Source organism: Rutidosis leptorrhynchoides, chromosome 3 (assembly GCF_046630445.1).
Source record: "Rutidosis leptorrhynchoides isolate AG116_Rl617_1_P2 chromosome 3, CSIRO_AGI_Rlap_v1, whole genome shotgun sequence".
NCBI classification, from domain to species: Eukaryota; Viridiplantae; Streptophyta; class Magnoliopsida; order Asterales; family Asteraceae; genus Rutidosis; species Rutidosis leptorrhynchoides.
The window spans coordinates 273,782,264-273,804,160 of record NC_092335.1 but is presented as its reverse complement, the minus strand read 5'-3'; positions in this window follow the sequence as shown (position 1 = coordinate 273,804,160).

Here is a 21,897-nt window from a genome sequence, read left to right as displayed (position 1 = left end):
CTAATCAATTTTAACTTCTACCATGAGCTAGTCAACTAACTAGAACTCCTTTTAACCCCACTCACCACTCACCAATTACCACTCATCATTCACTCAATTTCACTTCCAATTCTCTTTCTAATTCTCTCTCAACACACCCACACTATTATGAACGTATTTTTCCAGTAGTTAATCATCATCTTCATCAAAAATCACTTCAAAAATCAAGCTATAATCATCATAGGAAGAACACTTCAAGAACACTTCAAAAATCCCTTCAAGTTTACTAATTTACTTCCAAGCTTTCTAATCCATTCCAAGTAATCATCTAAGATCAAGAAACTTTTGTTATATACAGTAGGTTATCTTTCTTATTCAAGGTAATATTCATATTCAAACTTTGATTCAATTTCTATAACTATAAACTATCTTAATTCGAGTAAAAATCTTACTTGAACTTGTTTTTGTGTCATGATCCTACTTCAAGAACTTTCAAGCCATCCAAGATCCTTTGAAGCTAGATCATTTCTTGTCACTTCCAGTAGGTTTACCTACTAAACTTGAGGTAGTAATGATGTTCATAACATCATTCGATTCATATATATAAAACTATCTTATTCGAAGGTTTAAACTCGTAATCACTAGAACATAGTTTAGTTAATTCTAAACTTGTTCGCAAATAAAAGTTAATCCTTCTAACTTGACTTTTAAAATTAACTAAACACATGTTCTATATCTATATGATATGCTAACTTAATGATTTAAAACCTGGAAACACGAAAAACACCGTAAAACCGGATTTACGCCGTCGTAGTAACACCGCGGGCTGTTTTGGGTTAGTTAATTAAAAACTATGATAAACTTTGATTTAAAAGTTGTTATTCTGAGAAAATGATTTTTATTATGAACATGAAACTATATCCAAAAATTATGGTTAAACTCAAAGTGGAAGTATGTTTTCTAAAATGGTCATCTAGACGTCGTTCTTTCGACTGAAATGACTACCTTTACAAAAACGACTTGTAACTTATTTTTCCGACTATAAACCTATACTTTTCTGTTTAGATTCATAAAATAGAGTTCAATATGAAACCATAGCAATTTGATTCACTCAAAACGGATTTAAAATGAAGAAGTTATGGGTAAAACAAGATTGGATAATTTTTCTCATTTTAGCTACGTGAAAATTGGTAACAAATCTATTCCAACCATAACTTAATCAACTTGTATTATATATTATGTAATCTTGAGATACCATAGACACGTATACAATGTTTCGACCTATCATGTCGACACATCTATATATATTTCGGAACAACCATAGACACTCTATATGTGAATGTTGGAGTTAGCTATACAGGGTTGAGGTTGATTCCAAAATATATATAGTTTGAGTTGTGATCAATACTGAGATACGTATACACTGGGTCGTGGATTGATTCAAGATAATATTTATCGATTTATTTCTGTACATCTAACTGTGGACAACTAGTTGTAGGTTACTAACGAGGACAGCTGACTTAATAAACTTAAAACATCAAAATATATTAAAAGTGTTGTAAATATATTTTAAACATATTTTGATATATATGTATATATTGTTATAGGTTCGTGAATCAACCAGTGGCCAAGTCTTACTTCCCGACGAAGTAAAAAACTGTGAAAGTGAGTTATAGTCCCACTTTTAAAATCTAATATTTTTGGGATGAGAATACATGCAGGTTTTATAAATGATTTACAAAATAGACACAAGTACGTGAAACTACATTCTATGGTTGAATTATCGAAATCGAATATGCCGCTTTTTATTAAGTCTGGTAATCTAAGAATTAGGGAACAGACACCCTAATTGACGCGAATCCTAAAGATAGATCTATTGGGTCTAACAAACCCCATCCAAAGTACCGGATGCTTTAGTACTTCGAAATTTATATCATATCCGAAGGGTGTCCCGGAATGATGGGGATATTCTTATATATATGCATCTTGTTAATGTCGGTTACCAGGTGTTCACCATATGAATGATTTTTATCTCTATGTATGGGATGTGTATTGAAATATGAAATCTTGTGGTCTATTATTATGATTTGATATATATAGGCTAAACCTATAACTCACCAACATTTTTGTTGACGTTTTAAGCATGTTTATTCTCAGGTGATTATTAAGAGCTTCCGCTGTCGCATACTTAAATAAGGACGAGATTTGGAGTCCATGCTTGTATGATATTGTGTAAAAACTGCATTCAAGAAACTTATTTTGTTGTAACATATTTGTATTGTAAACCATTATGTAATGGTCGTGTGTAAACATGATATTTTAGATTATCATTATTTGATAATCTACGTAAAGCTTTTTAAACCTTTATTGATGAAATAAAGGTTATGGTTTGTTTTAAAATGAATGCAGTCTTTGAAAAACGTCTCATATAGAGGTCAAAACCTCGCAACGAAATCAATTAATATGGAACGTTTTTAATCAATAAGAACGGGACATTTCATAGGTATATCCATTCAATAAATAAATAAATAACTTGTGTAAAATTGTATCGTATTTAATAGTATTTTTCAATAAAAATATAACTATTTCGTATACACCTTGCATAACATCATGAATCATCAGGCAAACGGGGTGGTCAATTGTCTACATAAACTCATTTCAATTAATCAAGTCTTAACAAGTTTGATTGCTTAACATGTTGGAAACATTTATTCATGTAAATATTAATCTCATATAATATATAATCATGGAAAAGTTCGGGTCACTACAGACGCGGGCTCCAAAGCCGCGCCGCGGCTTAACACGTGCACAGATTCCTCCTTAATTTTTCACCATAAAATGCCCAAAACCAACTTGCAACTTCATATTAAGGCACCGCTGATAAAATAACATAGAATATACCTCAAAATGATCTAAAAACGTACAAAAGATCTTCTCGGCTCTCAAATCATAATCCTCCAAATAATCGCGAATAATAACCAAAACCGTATCCGAATGGGCTAATAATGACGGATATTGCCATGATAAATATATGAGAAATGTGCAATATCACACATCACTCTTTTCCGCCATTGTTCCCGTGAAACTGAACCGAAGCTCTTGATACCACTTGTTAGGAATGAAGCACGTGAGCCCTAACAAGACTTGATAACCTTAGGTTATCAAACCCACTTACAATAAACGAAAGTAGTTGATGTATACGAAGAAACTAGAAAAAACGATACAGATAAGAGAATTTAACGAGGTTATATGTAATCACGAATGATTACTTTAATCCTCGGCCACCAAAGAGAGTTCTTTATTGATAAAATTCGTGGGTACATGTATGGGTTACAATAAGATGCTTAAATAGGCAAAACTAAACAAAGAAATAGCTTTGGGAACAAGAAAACTCGATTTTGGAAACTTCCTCGCAGACGAAGCCGCGCCGCGCCTATAGAGGGCCGCGCCGCGCCTCTAAGGCAAAAACCAAAACCGTTGCTTTCTCAACTTGACCCCTTTTTCACGCTTTAGGCCTCTTCGCGCCTAGGATAGGCCGCGGCTCGCCTCCACCGGTGAACCGAATTCTTCCTTTTTTCGAATCCTTGTTTAACTCGCTTCGCACTCCAATAGTGTCTCCCATAGTGGTTGAGGTGTATTCAATCTAAACTGGTAGCGTTGAGCCGGGGGTTTTTCGACTACTTACCAATTCTTTTTCATAATACTAAATTGGATTTCAGCCTTATTCCATTTAAGTTTTTAATTCTTTGGCTTCTATGGAACGGTTCGATGACGTGATAAAAATGGTAGTGTTGTCACAACAATATATGGAGGTAGGTGATTTTCACAACAAACTTAAAGTGTTGAAGGGTGGTATTAAGCCAACAATGGCAGAGAAATAAGTGAATTTAAAGTCGAGGAAAAATTTGATTTCGGAAAGATTGAATGTTCTCGAGTTCAAACTCGACAATGTGTCGGCTACCGAAAGTGAAACTAAAGAGAGAAGTGAGTTGTTGGTAGAACGTAACTCTTCAAATGGGTTTGCCAAAAAATTTGTAACCCAGTAAGCGAAGGTTAAATGGGACGCGGAAGGAGATGAAAATATGAAATTTTCCATAGTTCACTTAAGCGTAGGCGAAATAAACAAAACACTCATGGGTTATAACGGAACATGCTATTGTCAAGAATGCGTTTACGGAATTTTCTTCATTGAAGTTTGCTCGGGATCGTAATTCCAGTGCTATCCCAAGTCTAGTACTAGAATGCATGTTATATGTTGAGGAGTACATGCGTTTAGAGAGTGATGTAAAAGAAGAGGAGATTTGTAATGCGGTTTGGGATTAACGCTCTACCTAAAATGAATAAGTAGCCTTGTATTCAAACAGGCTTCTACATCTAGGGTGCTAGAGATCATTCCTTCATGGACATGGACATTGGCGCAAAATAAATTAAAATAAACAAAATCATTGGACATAGCAATTGAATATTACTCATCATTCAAACGAAAAAGTTCAACCGTCTATTAAAAAAGATTTAACGACTGAATACTTAGTGCGAAAATAAAACTAATAGCAGATAAATGGGATGATCGTCCTCATGCTAGCATTTTTTAAAATGATCATATGTATAGCACTTCTTAGTGCTTGCACGAGCTAGACCCGCGACACATGTTTTCCACAGAGCTAGACGAGGTGATATGCGCCCGTATCACCTACTCCAATAATAGGCCTCTCATTTGGGGTAAGTTTTCCCTTATCTTCCGCTCTACTTGCCTCATTTTTTGCGCCATACTAAGTCTTTTTTTAAGAATAACGGATTTACACACTTATTTCAGTAGTCAACAAACTTTTGTTTCTAGATCGCTTCTTTTACTGATGTAATTTCTCCGCATCCCTCAATAAAGTTAAGGTTCTCTCGCAGTTCTACGTTGTTGCTACTTTCATCAAATGACACTATGCGCTTGGTTGACACGCTTATTTCCAAAAGGATAACAGCCTTTAATCCGTACACCAGACTAAATTGGTTTCTTTAGTCGCTCCTTTCGGGTTGTGCGGTGTGCCCATTAAATGTTAGGCAATTCCTCAACCCAACCAGGGCCACAATTCTAGCTTCGACTTGATTTTCAACGCAATGTCACGATTCGTTACTTCGCATTAGCCATTACCTTGGGGGTATGCAATTGATATGAAGGTCTGCTTCAGCTTCAGCTCTTGGCACCATTCTCGAAAAGGGATTATTGGCAAACTGTGTGCAATTGTCGCTTACTATTTCATTGGGGATTCCGAAACGACAGACGCTATCTTCCTAAACGAAATTGTGAATTTGCTTGCCGATGATTGTCTTAAGTGGTTTGGCTTTCATCCATTTTGTAAAGTAGTCGATTGCTACGACTAAGAACTTCAAAATTACTGGTATATAAATGTTAAAATTTTGTAAGCAAATGTGGGTATAAAAAAGTTAATAAATGCCCAAAGTTAATTGAAAGTACCTGGACCCAGGTGGAAAAGATCTGACTATGTCAATTACCCATTTCAAAATGGCCATGGTGACGAAATGAGTATCATTGGATCGTGCAGAGCTTTCCTCACTAGAACGTGAAGTTGGCAAGAGCGACATGTTCTTACTATTTCCACCTCATGGATCTCCAAAAATGACTGTTTCAGCCTAAGTGGAACCCAAACACCTTAATTGTGGAGTGAAGAATAATATGACAACCTCTTCAGGAAATGTGATCAAGTTCGTAAGTAAAACTGTTTTGGTCATTGTGCCTTCAAAAATACATGGAACAATAACTCAAATCTGACTTTAAATAATATGTGGGTAATAGGTAATAATAATATTATGAATTTTTCTTTTCTTTTTTTGGCAAAAATACGAAAACTCATATAGAAACGAGGTCGTTTTCTAAAGGAAAACGCCCTCAACAAGGAGTACAAATAAACCGGAGAATGGGAGAGCTCGCACCTAGAAACCAACTAACTAAACAAAAGCTAAAGACGAACACTAATCATCCGAAAAATGTTAAAACAAACTAACAAATGCTAGACCGCATACTACCCGATAAAGATGAATACTAAACCAAACGATCTAAGAGAAATCAACGTCTAAATCCCGACCTTTTCAACTTGCCGTTAACCGTCTCTTTCAAAATGTTCTTCTCGGACCGATTCTCTATCTTGTAAGATAACACATTGGCGGATCCATCACCCGGTTCGATCTCTCCGGCCAAACGTGTCATCATTTCATCAAATGTTGCGATAGCCTCCGCGGACATTTTCCCATTACCATTTTTCGATGAACCACTATCTCTACCATCTTGAATTCACATAAACAAGTTTTGAATTACGTCCCTGTAATCTAAGTCATCAGCTTTATCTTTAAGTTTATATTTATCCGAAGTGGAAGCCTCATTCGATTTCATTCTTGACCTCGGAATCGCTTCAGCAAGTAAACCTCTTGAAACATCTCTATTTAAAATGTACCATGACTTACAAAAACTTTCACATGAGAGAGCTTCGCAGTCGCAATAACTTCTACCGCTACGACCAATCAACACCGGTAAAGGTCGAACATCGTTCGATTCTACCTTATGTTTTGCTAACAATTCTTCTTTCTTTTTCTTCTTCTCCTTTTTCAATCTAGCCAATCTTACCGCAAACGTAAGGTTATCATCATTTGGCTCCGAGACACCGACATCAATAGCTTCAACATCATCATTTATTACATTTTTGGTCTTTGTCAAATTCTTCAAGATCGCATTCGAACCCTTACGTTTATCGTTTAATACCACATCATCAGTACATGTTGTGGACTTATCTAACACCGACCCGACATTCCCATCCAAAGCGGTCATCTTCACAAAATTAGGGCCTGACCCGATATTAGTCCCAACCCAAGCAATAGCAGGCCCGTCCGTTACTTTAAACAACCCATTATAACCCATGGAAATTTGATTTTACCATTTTCATGGCGTCTCAATTTTATTTTTTATTTTATTTTATTTTTTAAAAAACTTTTTCTTACTTATTGGCCGGAGGTCCAGTCGGAAGCAATCTCTCTATCCATCGAATAGAGAGAGGGATGATTTTCTCTACTTTTGAGAGTGTTTTCACTCTAGGTGGAGAAATGACTTGACTTTATTCTCGGATAGGGGAAGGATTGTCTACATCTCACCTCCCCCATACACCACTTATGTGGTATTGGGTTTTGTTGTTGTTGTTGTTGTTGTTGTTGTTGTTGTTGTTGTTGTTGTTGTGTATAACCAAGCTGTCCGGAAGCCTAAAGCATCGTTGTCAATAGTCCCAAATCTAAGTACTAGATCTGAATCGTTGATTGCACCCATTCGGTCCACACCAGAAGCATGTGATGAATATGAAACAGAAGCCTCATCACCTGAAACAACAGGGACAACTTGTTTGACGCCTACTGAGGTTTTTAACTTAGCATTCACTAAATCATTTTGAGAGGACTACACTATGACAACAAGCTCTTTATTTAAGCTCTCGAAATTGTGACGAACAAAACCATCACATAACGAAAACCCATTAGAAACCACGAACCGATTAGTTGATTTGAGTAATCGTTGATGAAAAGAACGGGAGATCATTCGGTTAAGATTACTATGATCCAAGATTTCGTATACCCACACTTCACATCTCGAGCATTTTTTATCTCCCAAATCAACTACTACGACATCATGAATATTCACTTTACTAGATTTAACTAAAGCAAATAATGAACTGACACTTTTTAAATTCGAAGAAGAGGTAGCCACTTCGATAACCTCACCAAAGAGTTTGGCCACTTTCACTACGCTATCTTTAGAAGAAAACTTCACGGGTATACCAGTAGTTTCGAGCCAAGCAAAACGAAAGAAAAATTCGGCTAATCCATCGAATGGAGTGATCAAGGCAAACTCTTTGGAACACGAAGAGATGATATTGTCAAAGCTCAGTTGATCACCGCAAAGACACAAGCACCCAAAAGGACCAAACATACTAACTTGAGACACTTGAGCTTTATGAGCAATCAAGAATGCCGAAACTTGAGTTTTCTCAATTGGCAAAGTATCAACAAGCAACACAGAATAAAAGAGATTATTTGAAATCAAAGTGTTAAGGTTAAGTTTACACCTCAACTGAGTAGAGGCAACAGTTCTTGAACGATCATAATTCCCGGATTTACTAGAATTTAGGTGTTTTAGTCTTAACACAAAAATGGGGCGACCAAAAATATTCGGCCCGTTTAGCTCCTTGATAGCCTTTTGATTGTCACCATCATTCACGTATGAAACGAAACAATATCTTCTAGCAGGCCAAAATCGAATCTTTGCTAACGTACCAATTATTCCTAATACCGATTCTATCATTTGACGAGTTACAGAATGAATAATCCGTCCAATGAACACGGTCCGACTGGACGTACCCATCGAACTGTCCGGCTGCTATCGTGTAAACCGTCGACTGGGTCAAAACCGGAGGAACCGAACACTGATGGAGCAGGGTCTGATCTCAAAATACCTGGGGTAACGAAGAGTCAATAGGAGCCGATTGGTATAGATCAGTAGGTAACAAATCACCAAAGGTTGGCAAGTGCGAATTTTCCAGTGGCGGAGAAGTACTATCTTCTTGGGTTTGAGTAAATGGGGGTAAAGGGTTCATGATTTAGGTTTAAATAGGTATAGGTTAAGAAGAAATTGTAATTAAAAAGGTTGTAGATGGCTAAAAAGGGGAAAAAGTAGATTTAAAGAAGGGGTTGCAGGAGGATGCAAGGTGATTAACTGTGGTTGGTGGTGATAGAGGGAGGTGAGAGTGAGAGGGATTTTAAAAATTGAGTATTCAGGTCAAAAGGAGCCGTTTCCGACCTGAAAAGAAAACATGTACGAAGAGGAAAACATCTGAAATGTCCCGTTCATATTGATTATAAACGTTCCATATTAATTGATTTCGTCGCGAGGTTTTGACCTCTATATGAGACGTTTTTCAAAGACTGCATTCATTTTTAAAACAACCATAACCTTTATTTTATCGATAAAGGTTTAAAGCGTTACGTAGATTATCAAATAATGATAATCTAAAATATATCATTTACACACGACCATTACATAATGGTTTACAATAAGAATATATTACATCAAAAATAAGTTTCTTGAATGCAGATTTTACATAATATCATACAAGCATGGACTCCAAATCTTGTCCTTATTTTAGAATGCCACAGCGGAAGCTCTTAATAATCACCTGAGAATAAACATATTTAAAACGTCAACAAAAATGTTGGTGAGTTATAGGTTTAACCTATATATTATCAAATCATAATAATAGATCACAGGATTTCATATTTCAATATACATCCCATACATAGAGATAAAAATCATTCATATAGTGAACACCTGGTAACCGACATTAACAAGATGCATATATAAGAATATCCCCATCATTCCGGGACACCCTTCGGATATGATATAAATTTCGAAGTGCTAAAGTATCCGGTACTTTGGATGGGGTTTGTTAGGCCCAATAGATCTATCTTTAGGATTCGCGTCAATAAGGTTGTCTGTTTCCTAATTCTTAGATTACCAGACTTAATAAAAAGGAGCATATTCGATTTTGATAATTCAACCATAGAATGTAGTTTCACGTACTTGTGTCTATTTTGTAAATCATTTATAAAACCTGCATGTATTCTCATCCCAAAAATATTAGATTTTAAAAGTGAAACTATAACTCACTTTCACAGATTTTTACTTCGTCGGGAAGTAAGACTTGGCCACTGGTCGATTCACGAACCTATAACAAATATGTACATATATATCAAAGCTTGTTCAAAATATATTTACAACATTTTTAATACGTTTTACTGTTTTCAGTTTATTAAGTCAGCTGTCCTTGTTAGTAACCTACAACTAGTTGTCCATAATTAGATGTACAGAAATAAATCGATATATATTATCTTGAATCAATCCACGACCCAGTGTATACACGTCTCAGGCTAGATCACAACTCAAACTATATATATTTTTGAAATCAACCTCAACCTTGTATAGCTAACTCCAACATTACTGCATATAGAGTGTTTATGGTTGTTCCAAATAATATATATAGATGGGTCGATATGATATGTCAAAACATTTGCATACGTGTCTATGGTATCCCAAGATTATATAATATATTAGAATACATGTATAATACAATATAAGTTAGCTAGGATATGATTAATATAGATTTGTTACCTATTTTCACGTAGTTACAACAAGCAAAAATAACCAATCTTGTTTTACCCATAACTTCTTCATTTTAAATCCGTTTTGAGTGAATCAAATTGCTATGGTTTCATATTGAAATCTAATTTAAGAATCCAAACAGAAAAAGTATAGGTTTATAGTCAGAAATTTAAGTTACATGTCAATTACTAAAGAGGTAGTCATTTCCGTCGAAAGAACGGCATCTTGATGACCATTTTGAAAAACATACTTTCACTTTGAGTTTAACCAAGATTTTTGGATATAGTTTCATGTTCATAAGAAAAATCATTTTCCCAGAAGAACAACTTTTAAATCAAAGTTTATCATAGTTTTTAATTATCCAAACCAAAACAGCCCCCGGTTTCACTACGACGGCGTATATCCGATTTTATGGTGTTCATCGTGTTTCCAGGTTTTAAATCATTAAGTTAGCATATCATATAGATATAGAACATGTGTTTAGTTAATTTAAAAAGTCAAGTTAGAAGGATTAACTTTTGTTTGCGAACAAGTTTAGAATTAACTAAACTATGTTCTAGTGATTACAAGTTTAAACCTTCGAATAAGATAGCTTTATATGTATGAATCGAATGATGTTATGAACATCATTACTACCTCAGGTTTTCTGGATAAAACTAATGGAAATGAGAAAAATGGATTCTAGCTTCAAAGGATCCTTGGATGGCTTGAAAGTTCTTGAAGCAGAATCATGACACGAAAACAGTTCAAGTAAGATTTTCACTCGAAATAAGATTGTTATAGTTGTAGAAATTGAATCAAAGTTTGAATATGAATATTACCTTGAACTAGAAAGATAACCTACTGTAAATAACAAAGGTTCCTTGATCTTAGATGATTACTTGGAATGGATTAGAAAGCTTGGAAGTAAACTTGCAAACTTGGTAGTATTCTTGATTTTTATGAAACTATACTTATGGAATTTATGAAGAACACTTAGAACTTGAAGATAGAACTTGAGAGAGATCACTTAGATGAATAAAATTGAAGAATGAAAGTTTTTGTAGGTGTTTTTGGTCATTGGTATATGGATTAGATATAAAGGACGTGTAATTTTGTTTTCATGTAAATAAGTCATGAATGATTACTCATATTTTTGTAATTTTATGAGATATTTCATGCTAGTTGTCAAATGATGGGTTTCACATGTGTTAGGTGACTTACATGGGCTGCTAAGAGCTGATCATTGGAGTGTATATACCAATAGTACATACATCTAAAAGCTGTGTATTGTACTAGTACGAATACGGGTGCATACGAGTAGAATTGTTGATGAAACTGAACGAGGATGTAATTGTAAGCATTTTTGTTAAGTAGAAGTATTTTGATATGTGTCTTAAAGTATTTCAAAAGTGTAAGAATACATATCAAAACACAACATGTATATACATTCTAATGGAGTCGTTAAGTCTTCGTTAGTCGTTACATGTAAGTGTTGTTTTGAAACCTTTAAGTTAACGATCTCAATTAATGTTGTTAACCCAATGTTTATTATATCAAATAAGATGTTAAATTATTATATATTCATGATATTATGATGTATGAATATCTCTTAATATGATATATACATTAAAATATCGTTACAACGATAATCGTTACATATAAGTCTCGTTTCGTAATTCTTGGGTTAGTAGTCTTGTTTTTACATATGTAGTTCATTGTTAATACACTTAATGATATATTTAAATATCATTTTATCATGTTAAATATAGTGTATCAATATCTTAATATGATACATATGTATTTAGTAGACGTTATCATAACGATAATCGTTATATATATATCATTTCAAGTTTCTTAACTTAGTAATCTCATTTCTTATGTATATCACACATTGTTAATATATTTAGTGAGATACTTACTCATCATAATCTTATGTCAACCATATATATATGTATATATATACCACAACATGTAGTTTTTACAATTTTGTAACGTTCGTGAATCGCCGGTCAACTTGGGTGATAAATTGTCTATATGAAACTTATTTCATTTAATCAAGTCTTAACAAGTTTGATTGCTTAACACATTGGAAACATTTAGTCATGTAAATATCAATCTCAATTAATATATATAAACATGGAAAAGTTCGGGTCACTACAGTACCTACCCGTTAAATAAATTTCGTCCCGAAATTTTAAGCTGTTGAAGGTGTTGACTAATCTTCTGGAAATAGATGCGGGTATTTCTTCTTCATCTAATCTTCACGCTCCCAGGTGAACTCGGGTCCTCTAAGAGAATTCCATCGAACCTTAGCAATCGGTATCTTGTTTTGCTTAACTCTCTTAACCTCACGATCCATTATTTCGACGGGTTCTTCAATGAATTGAAGTTTTTCATTGATTTGGATTTCGTCCAACGGAATAGTTGAAATGTCCTGTTCTTATTGATTAAAAACGTTCCATATTAATTGATTTCGTTGCGAGGTTTTGACCTCTATATGAGATGTTTTTCAAAGACTACATTACATAATGGTTTACAATACAAAATAATGATAATCTAAAAACGACGTCAAGATGACCATTTTAGAAAACATACTTCCACTTTGAGTTTAACCATAATTTTTAGATATAGTTTCATGTTCATAATAAAAATCATTTTCCCAGAATAACAACTTTTAAATCATAGTTTATCATAGTTTTTAATTAACTAACCAAAAACAGCCCGCGGTGTTACTACGACGGCGTAAATCCGGTTTTACGGTGTTTTTCGTGTTTCCAGGTTTTAAATCATTAAGTTAGCATATCATATAGATATAGAACATGTGTTTAGTTGATTTTAAAAGTCAAGTTAGAAGGATTAACTTTTATTTGCGAATAAGTTTAGAATTAACTAAACTATGTTCTAGTGATTACAAGTTTAAACCTTCGAATAAGATAGCTTTATATGTATGAATCGAATGATGTTATGAACATCATTACTACCTCAGGTTTTCTGGATAAAACTAATGGAAATGAAAAAAATGGATTCTAGCTTCAAAGGATCCTTGGATGGCTTGAAAGTTCTTGAAGCAGAATCATGACACGAAAACAGTTCAAGTAAGATTTTCACTCGAAATAAGATTGTTATAGTTGTAGAAATTGAATCAAAGTTTGAATATGAATATTACCTTGAACTAGAAAGATAACCTACTGTAAATAACAAAGGTTCCTTGATCTTAGATGATTACTTGGAATGGATTAGAAAGCTTGGAAGTAAACTTGCAAACTTGGTAGTATTCTTGATTTTTATGAAACTATACTTATGGAATTTATGAAGAACACTTAGAACTTGAAGATAGAACTTGAGAGAGATCACTTAGATGAAGAAAATTGAAGAATGAAAGTGTTTGTAGGTGTTTTTGGTCGTTGGTGTATGGATTAGATATAAAGGATATGTAATTTTGTTTTCATGTAAATAAGTCATGAATAATTACTCATATTTTTGTAATTTTATGAGATATTTCATGCTAGTTGCCAAATGATGGTTCCCACATGTGTTAGGTGACTCACATGGGCTGCTAAGAGCTGATCATTGGAGTATATATACCAATAGTACATACATCTAAAAACTGTGTATTGTACGAGTACGAATACAGGTGCATACGAGTAGAATTGTTGATGAAACTGAACGAGGATGTAATTGTAAGCATTTTTGTTAAGTAGAAGTATCTTGATAAGTGTCTTGAAGTCTTTCAAAAGTGTATGAATACATATTAAAACACTACATGTATATACATTTTAACTGAGTCGTTAAGTCATCGTTAGTCTTTACATGTAAATGTTGTTTTGAAACCTTTAGGTTAACGATCTTGTTGAATGTTGTTAACCCATTGTTTATTATAACAAATGAGATGTTAAATTGTTATATTATCATGATATTATGATATATAATATATCTTAGTATGATATATATACAGTTAAATGCCGTTACAACGATAATCGTTACATATATGTCTCGTTTCGAAATCATTAAGTTAGTAGTCTTAGTTTTACATATGTATTTCATTGTTAATACACTTAATAATATATTTACTTATCATTTAACATAATTAACCAAGTGTATCAATATCTTAATATGATTCATATGTACCTAGTAAGACGTTGTTATAACGATAATCGTTATATATATCGATTTCGAGTTTCTTAAATTAATAGTCTCATTTTTATGTATATAACTCATTGTTAAAATACCTAATGAGATACACACTTATAATAAAATTATTTTAACTATATATATAACCATATATATATATGTCATCGTATAGTTTTTACAAGTTTTAACGTTCGTGAATCACCGGTCAACTTGGGTGGTCAATTGTCTATATGAAACCTATTTCAATTAATCAAGTCTTAACAAGTTTGATTGCTTAACATGTTGGAAACACTTAATCATGTAAATAACAATTTCATTTAATATATATATAAACATGGAAAAGTTCGAGTCACTACAGTACCTACCCGTTAAATAAATTTCATCCCGAAATTTTAAGCAGTTGGAGGTGTTGACGTATCTTCTGGAAATAAATGCGGGTATTTCTTCTTCATCTGATCTTCATGCTCCCAGATGAACTCGGGTCCTCTACGAGCATTCCATCGAACCTTAACAATCGGTATCTTGTTTTGTTTAAGTCTCTTAACCTCACGATCCATTATTTCGACGGGTTCTTCAATGAATTGAAGTTTTTCATTGATTTTTATTTCGTCCAACGGAATAGTGAGATCTTCTTTAGCAAAACATTTCTTCAAATTTGAGACGTGGAAAGTGTTATGTACAGCCGCGAGTTGTTGAGGTAGCTCCAGTTGGTAAGCTACTGGTCCGACACGATCTATAATCTTGAATGGTCCAATGTACCTTGGATTTAGTTTCCCCCGTTTACCAAATCGAACAACGCCTTTCCAAAGTGAAACCTTAAGCATGACCATTTCTCCAATTTCAAACTCTATATCTTTTCTTTTACTGTCCGCGTAGCTCTTTTGTCGACTCTGGGCGGTTTTCAATCTTTGTTGAATTTGGATGATTTTCTCGGTAGTTTCTTGTATTATCTCCGGACCCGTAATCTGTCTATCCCCCACTTCACTCCAACAAATCGGAGACCTGCACTTTCTACCATAAAGTGCTTCAAACAGCACCATCTCAATGCTTGAATGGTAGCTGTTGTTGTAGGAAAATTCTGCTAACGGTAGATGTGGATCCCAACTGTTTCCGAAATCAATAACACAAGCTCGTAGCATGTCTTCAAGCGTTTGTATCGTCCTTTCGCTCTGCCCATCAGTTTGTGGATGATAGGCAGTACTCATGTCTAGACGAGTTCCCAATGCTTGCTGTAATGTCTGTCAGAATCTTGAAATAAATCTGCCATCTCTATCAGAGATAATAGAGATTGGTATTCCATGTCTGGAGACGACTTCCTTCAAATACAATCGTGCTAACTTCTTCATCTTGTCATCTTCTCTTATTGGCAGGAAGTGTGCTGACTTGGTGAGATGATCAACTATTACCCAAATAGTATCATAACCACTTGCATTCCTTGGCAATTTAGTAATGAAATCCATGGTAATGTTTTCCCATTTCCATTCCGGGATTTCAGGTTGTTGTAGTAGACCTGATGGTTTCTGATGCTCAGCTTTGACCTTAGAACACGTCAAACATTCTCCTATGTATTTAGCAACATCGGCTTTCATACCCGGCCACCAAAAATGTTTCTTGAGATCCTTGTACATCTTCCCCGTTCCAGGATGTATTGAGTATCTGGTTTTATGAGCTTCTCTAAGTACCATTTCTCTCATATCTCCAAATTTTGGTACCCAAATTCTTTCAGCCCTATACCGGGTTCCGTCTTCCCGAATATTAAGATGCTTCTCCGATCCTTTGGGTATTTCATCCTTTAAATTTCCCTCTTTTAAAACTCCTTATTGCGCCTCCTTTATTTGAGTAGTAAGATTAGTGTGAATCATTATATTCATAGATTTTACTCGAATGGGTTCTCTGTCCTTTCTGCTCAAGGCGTCGGCTACCACATTTACCTTCCCCGGGTGGTAACGAATCTCAAAGTCGTAATCATTCAACAATTCAATCCACCTACGCTGCCTCATATTCAGTTGTTTCTGATTAAATATGTGTTGAAGACTTTTGTGGTCAGTATATATAATACTTTTGACCCCATATAAGTAGTGCCTCCAAGTCTTTAATGAAAAAACAATCGCGCCTAATTCCAAATCATGCGTCGTATAATTTTGCTCGTGAATCTTCAATTGTCTAGATGCATAAGCAATCACCTTCGTCCGTTGCATTAATACACTACCGAGACCTTGCTTTGATGCGTCACAATAAATCACAAAATCATCATTCCCTTCAGGCAATGACAATATAGGTGCCGTAGTTAGCTTTTTCTTCAATAATTGAAACGCCTTCTCTTGTTCATCCTTCCATTCAAATTTCTTCCCTTTATGCGTTAATGCAGTCAAGGGTTTTGCTATTTTGGAGAAATCTTGGATGAATCTTCTGTAGTAACCAGCCAATCCTAAAAATTGACGTACATGCTTCGGAGTTTTTGGGGTTTCCCACTTTTCAACGGTTTCGATCTTTGTCGGGTCCACCTTGATACCTTCTTTGTTCACTATGTGACCGAGGAATTGAACTTCTTCCAACCAAAATGCACACTTTGAAATCTTAGCGTACAGTTTTTCTTTCCTCAATACTTCTAGCACTTTTCTCAAATGTTCTTCGTGCTCTTGATCATTCTTTGAGTAAATAAGTATGTCATCGATGAAAACAATGACAAACTTGTCAAGATATGGCCCACGCACTCGGTTCATAAGGTCCATGAACACAGCTGGTGCGTTAGTCAATCCAAACGGCATAACCATAAACTCGTAATGACCATAACGCGTCCTAAAAGCAGTTTTTGGAATATCATCCTCCTTTACTCGCATTTGATGATATCCAGAATGTAAATCAATCTTTGAATAAACCGACGAGCCTTGTAATTGATCAAATAAGTCGTCAATTCTCGGTAGTGGATAACAGTTTTTGATGGTAAGTTTGTTCAACTCTCTGTAGTCAATACACAACCTAAATGTACCATCCTTCTTCTTGACAAACAAAATAGGAGCTCCCCATGGTGATGTGCTTGGTCGAATGAAACCACGTTCTAATAGTTCTTGCAGTTGGCTTTGCAGTTCTTTCATCTCGCTGGGTGCGAGTCTATAAGGAGCACGAGCTATTGGTGCAGCTCCTGGTACAAGATCTATTTGAAATTCAACAGATCGATGTGGAGGTAGTCCCGGTAATTCTTTCAGAAATACATCGGGAAATTCTTTTGCTACGGGAACATCATTGATGCTCTTTTCTTCAGTTTGTACTTTCTCGACGTGTGCTAGAATAGCATAGCAACCTTTTATTATTAGTTTTTGTGCCTTCAAATTACTAATAAGATGTAGCTTCATGTTGCCCTTTTCTCCGTACACCATTAAGGGTTCTCCTTCTTCTCGTACAATGCGAATTGCATTTTTATAACATACGATCTCTGCTTTCACCCTCTTCAGCCAGTCCATGCCAACTATTACATCAAAACTCCCTAACTCTACTGGTATCAAATCAATCTTAAATATTTCGCTACCCAGTTTAATTTCTCGATTCCGGCATATATTATCTGCTGAAATTAATTTACCGTTTGCTAATTCGAGTAAAAATTTACTATCCAACGGGGTCAATGGACAACTTAATTTAGCACAAAAATCTCTACTCATATAGCTTCTATCCGCACCCGAATCAAATAAAACGTAAGCAGATTTATTGTCAATAAGAAACGTACCCGTAACAAGCTCCGGGTCTTCCTGTGCCTCTGCCGCATTAATATTGAAAACTCTTCCGCAGCCTTGTCCATTCGTGTTCTCCTGGTTCGGGCAATTTCTAATAATGTGGCCCGGTTTTCCACATTTATAACAAACTACATTGGCATAACTTGCTCCGACACTACTTGCTCCGCCATTACTCGTTCCGACACCATTTGTTCCTTTCGTTCTGTTAACCCCTGGTCCGTAGACCTCACACTTCGCCGCGCTATGACCATTTCTTTTACACTTGTTGCAAAATTTGGTGCAGAACCCCGAGTGATACTTTTCACACCTTTGGCATAGCTGCTTCTGATTGTTGTTGTTGTTGCGGTTGTTATTGTTGTTGGGATGATTGTTGTAGTTGCTGTTGTTGTTGTTGTTGTTGTTGTTGTTGTTGTTGTTGTTGTTGTTGTTGTTGTTGTTGTTGGGCCGTTTGTTGTAGTTGCGATTGATGTTGCGATTGTTGGGATAATTGTTGCGATTATTATTGTAATTGCTGTTGTTGTTGTATTGGTGATTCTTATCACTGTTTTCCTCCCACTTTCTTTTGACTTGCTTCACATTGGCCTCTTCAGCCGTCTGTTCTTTAATTCTTTCCTCAATCTGGTTCACTAGTTTGTGAGCCATTCTACATGCCTGCTGTATGGAGGCGGGCTCGTGTGAACTTATATCTTCTTGGATTCTTTCCGGTAATCCTTTCACAAACGCGTCGATCTTCTCTTCCTCATCTTCGAACGCTCCCGGACACAATAGGCACAATTCTGTAAATCGTCTTTCGTACGTGGTAATATCAAATCCTTGGGTTCGTAACCCTCTAAGTTCTGTCTTGAGCTTATTGACCTCGGTTCTGGGACGGTACTTCTCGTTCATCAAGTGCTTGAATGCTGACCACGGTAGTGCGTACGCATCATCTTGTCCCACTTGCTCTAGATAGGTATTCCACCATGTTAACGCAGAACCTGTGAAGGTATGCGTAGCGTACTTCACTTTGTCCTCTTCAGTACACTTACTTATGGCAAACACCGATTCGACCTTCTCGGTCCACCGTTTCAATCCGATCGGTCCTTCGGTTCCATTAAATTCCAAAGGTTTGCAGGCAGTGAATTCTTTGTAGGTGCATCCTACACGATTTCCTGTACTGCTAGATCCAAGGTTATTGTTGGTATGTAGCGCAGCCTGTGAAAGGACCCGTTCATATACATTATAAACGATTCACAATAGTTGATTACATTGCGAGGTATTTGACCTCTATATGATATATTTTACAAACATTGCATTCGTTTTTAAAAGACAAACTTTCTTTACATTGAAAATTGACAGGCATGCATACCATTTCATAATATCCACTATCCAACTATAAATTGATTTAATAATAATCTTTGATGAACTCAATGACTCGAATGCAACGTTCTTCGAAATATGCTATGAAAGACTCCAAGTAATATCTTTAAAATGAGCAAATGCACAGCGGAAGATTTCTTTAACACCTGAGAATAAACATGCTTTAAAGTATCAACCAAAAGGTTGGTGAGTTCATTAGTTTATCATAATCATTTATTTCCATCATTTTAATAGACCACAAGAATTTCATTTCCAGTTCTCATAAATATACGTCCCATGCATAGAGACAAAAATAATCATTCATATGGTGAACACCTGGTAACCGACATTAACTAGATACATATAAGAATATCCCCTATCATTCCAGGATCCTCCTTCGGACATGATATAAATTTCGAAGTACTAAAGCATCCGGTACTTTGGATGGGGTTTGTTAGGCCTAATAGATCTATCTTTAGGATTCGCATCAATTAGGGTGTCTGTTCCCTAATTCTTAGATTACCAGACTTTAATAAAAAGGGGCATATTCAATTTTGATAATTCAACCATAGAATGTATTTTCAATTACTTGTGTCTATTTCGTCAAACATTTATAAAAGCGCATGTATTCTCAGTCCCAAAAATATAAAGGGTAAAAAGGCAAATGAAACTCACCATACTGTATTTCGTAGTAAAAATACATATAACGTCATTGAACAAGTGCAAGGTTGGCCTCGGATTCACGAACCTAAATTAATTATATATAATTATGTGTTGGTCAATATTTGTCTAACAAATTAGGTCAAGTCATAGTGTACCACAATCCTAATGCTCGAGACTAATATGCAAAAGTCAACAAAAGTAAATTTGACTCAAAATAATTTCCAAAAATCTATACCTGATTAATATATAGTTTAAATATCGTCGTTTTATATTTTTAAATATTTTTAAAGGATTTATTAGAGTAAATAATATAATTTATTTATTAATAAATAAAATTTTATATTAAATTTATATAATAAAATATACTTTTATATATATTAAGTAATAAAATTTATAGGGTTCATTTAATATCATAAAGATAATATGATATGTATTATTAAAGTAAGTTATTACACGTAGTAAAATATGTTTGTATTACATATTTATTTGATAAAATAATATCTATAATGATAGTAAGTAAAAGTTGTATTATTTTGTAATAATAATAATTATTATAAAAATATCAATATTTATAATTACTAAGATGACATTATGATAAAACGATAATTCTAATTATGATAACTTTAATATTTACGATAATTTTTAATATTATCTTTAAAATAATAATTCTATTAAAAATAATAATAATAATGATATTTTATAGTAACAATGACATTTCTATTAAAATGATAATTTTTGTTAAAATGATAGGTTTAATACTAACGATACTTTTAATAATAATAGTAATGATAAAAATAATAAAAACGATAATTTTATCTAAATCAATATCTTATAATATTTTAATTTCATCATGATACTCTTACACATTATTTCCTAATCAATTCGTTTAATAGCTTTTAATCGTATTTTATATCGTGTTCATAATAATGATAATAATAGTAATCAAAATAATTAGGTGTTACAAATATTTGTTTTAATTACACTAATATTAATAATGATAGTTACTATAACATTATTAACGATAATACTAATAATTATCTTAATGATAATATAGTAATAATAACAATAATCATTTTTAAATAATGATATATATATTAATAATGATAATAATAATAATAATAATAATACCAATAATAATAATAATAATAATAATAATAATAATAATAATAATAATAATTGGATAATAATAATACTAATTATAACTTTAACGATAATAACGATAGTAATAATAAAATAAAAATAACAATTTTTAATGATAAATCCCTTTTATTGATAAAGATAATAATAATGATAATAATAAGATAAAACTAGAACGACGATAAAAACGACGATAATAATAATCATTTTTAATAAAAATATCGAAAATTCAATTGATTATAACTTCTAATCCATTCATCGAAACCATTCGATATCTAAAGGAAAATTTCTTAATTTTTCGCTAGCTTTCCAAGGACATGCATATCTTATACCTTATCTCAACCGCAAGTGTAACTAATTCAAGATTCAACCTAACCTGTCTAAGGGCAATATCAAAAGTACAAGCATGCATAATCCTAAATACTCGAGCACTAGTCAGGGATACACTATTAGTATGTAAAAGTTAAATTATGAGTACTCACGTATCAATATTGAGATTCAATATTACAGGAAAGGTACGTAGACGCAACGAAAATGATAAACACTATATTGACCTCACGAGCATACCCATGAACCATACTCAATCACCTCCATAGCTATAACCCATAATTTTCTTAATCCTATCTCACTCGAAAAACAATTTCGAAATCACTCGGACAGCACTCCGTCGTAATATTTTATGTATACTAATAATATCTTGAAATAATACGGAGTAAATATATATGTGTAAATCGATTGAGA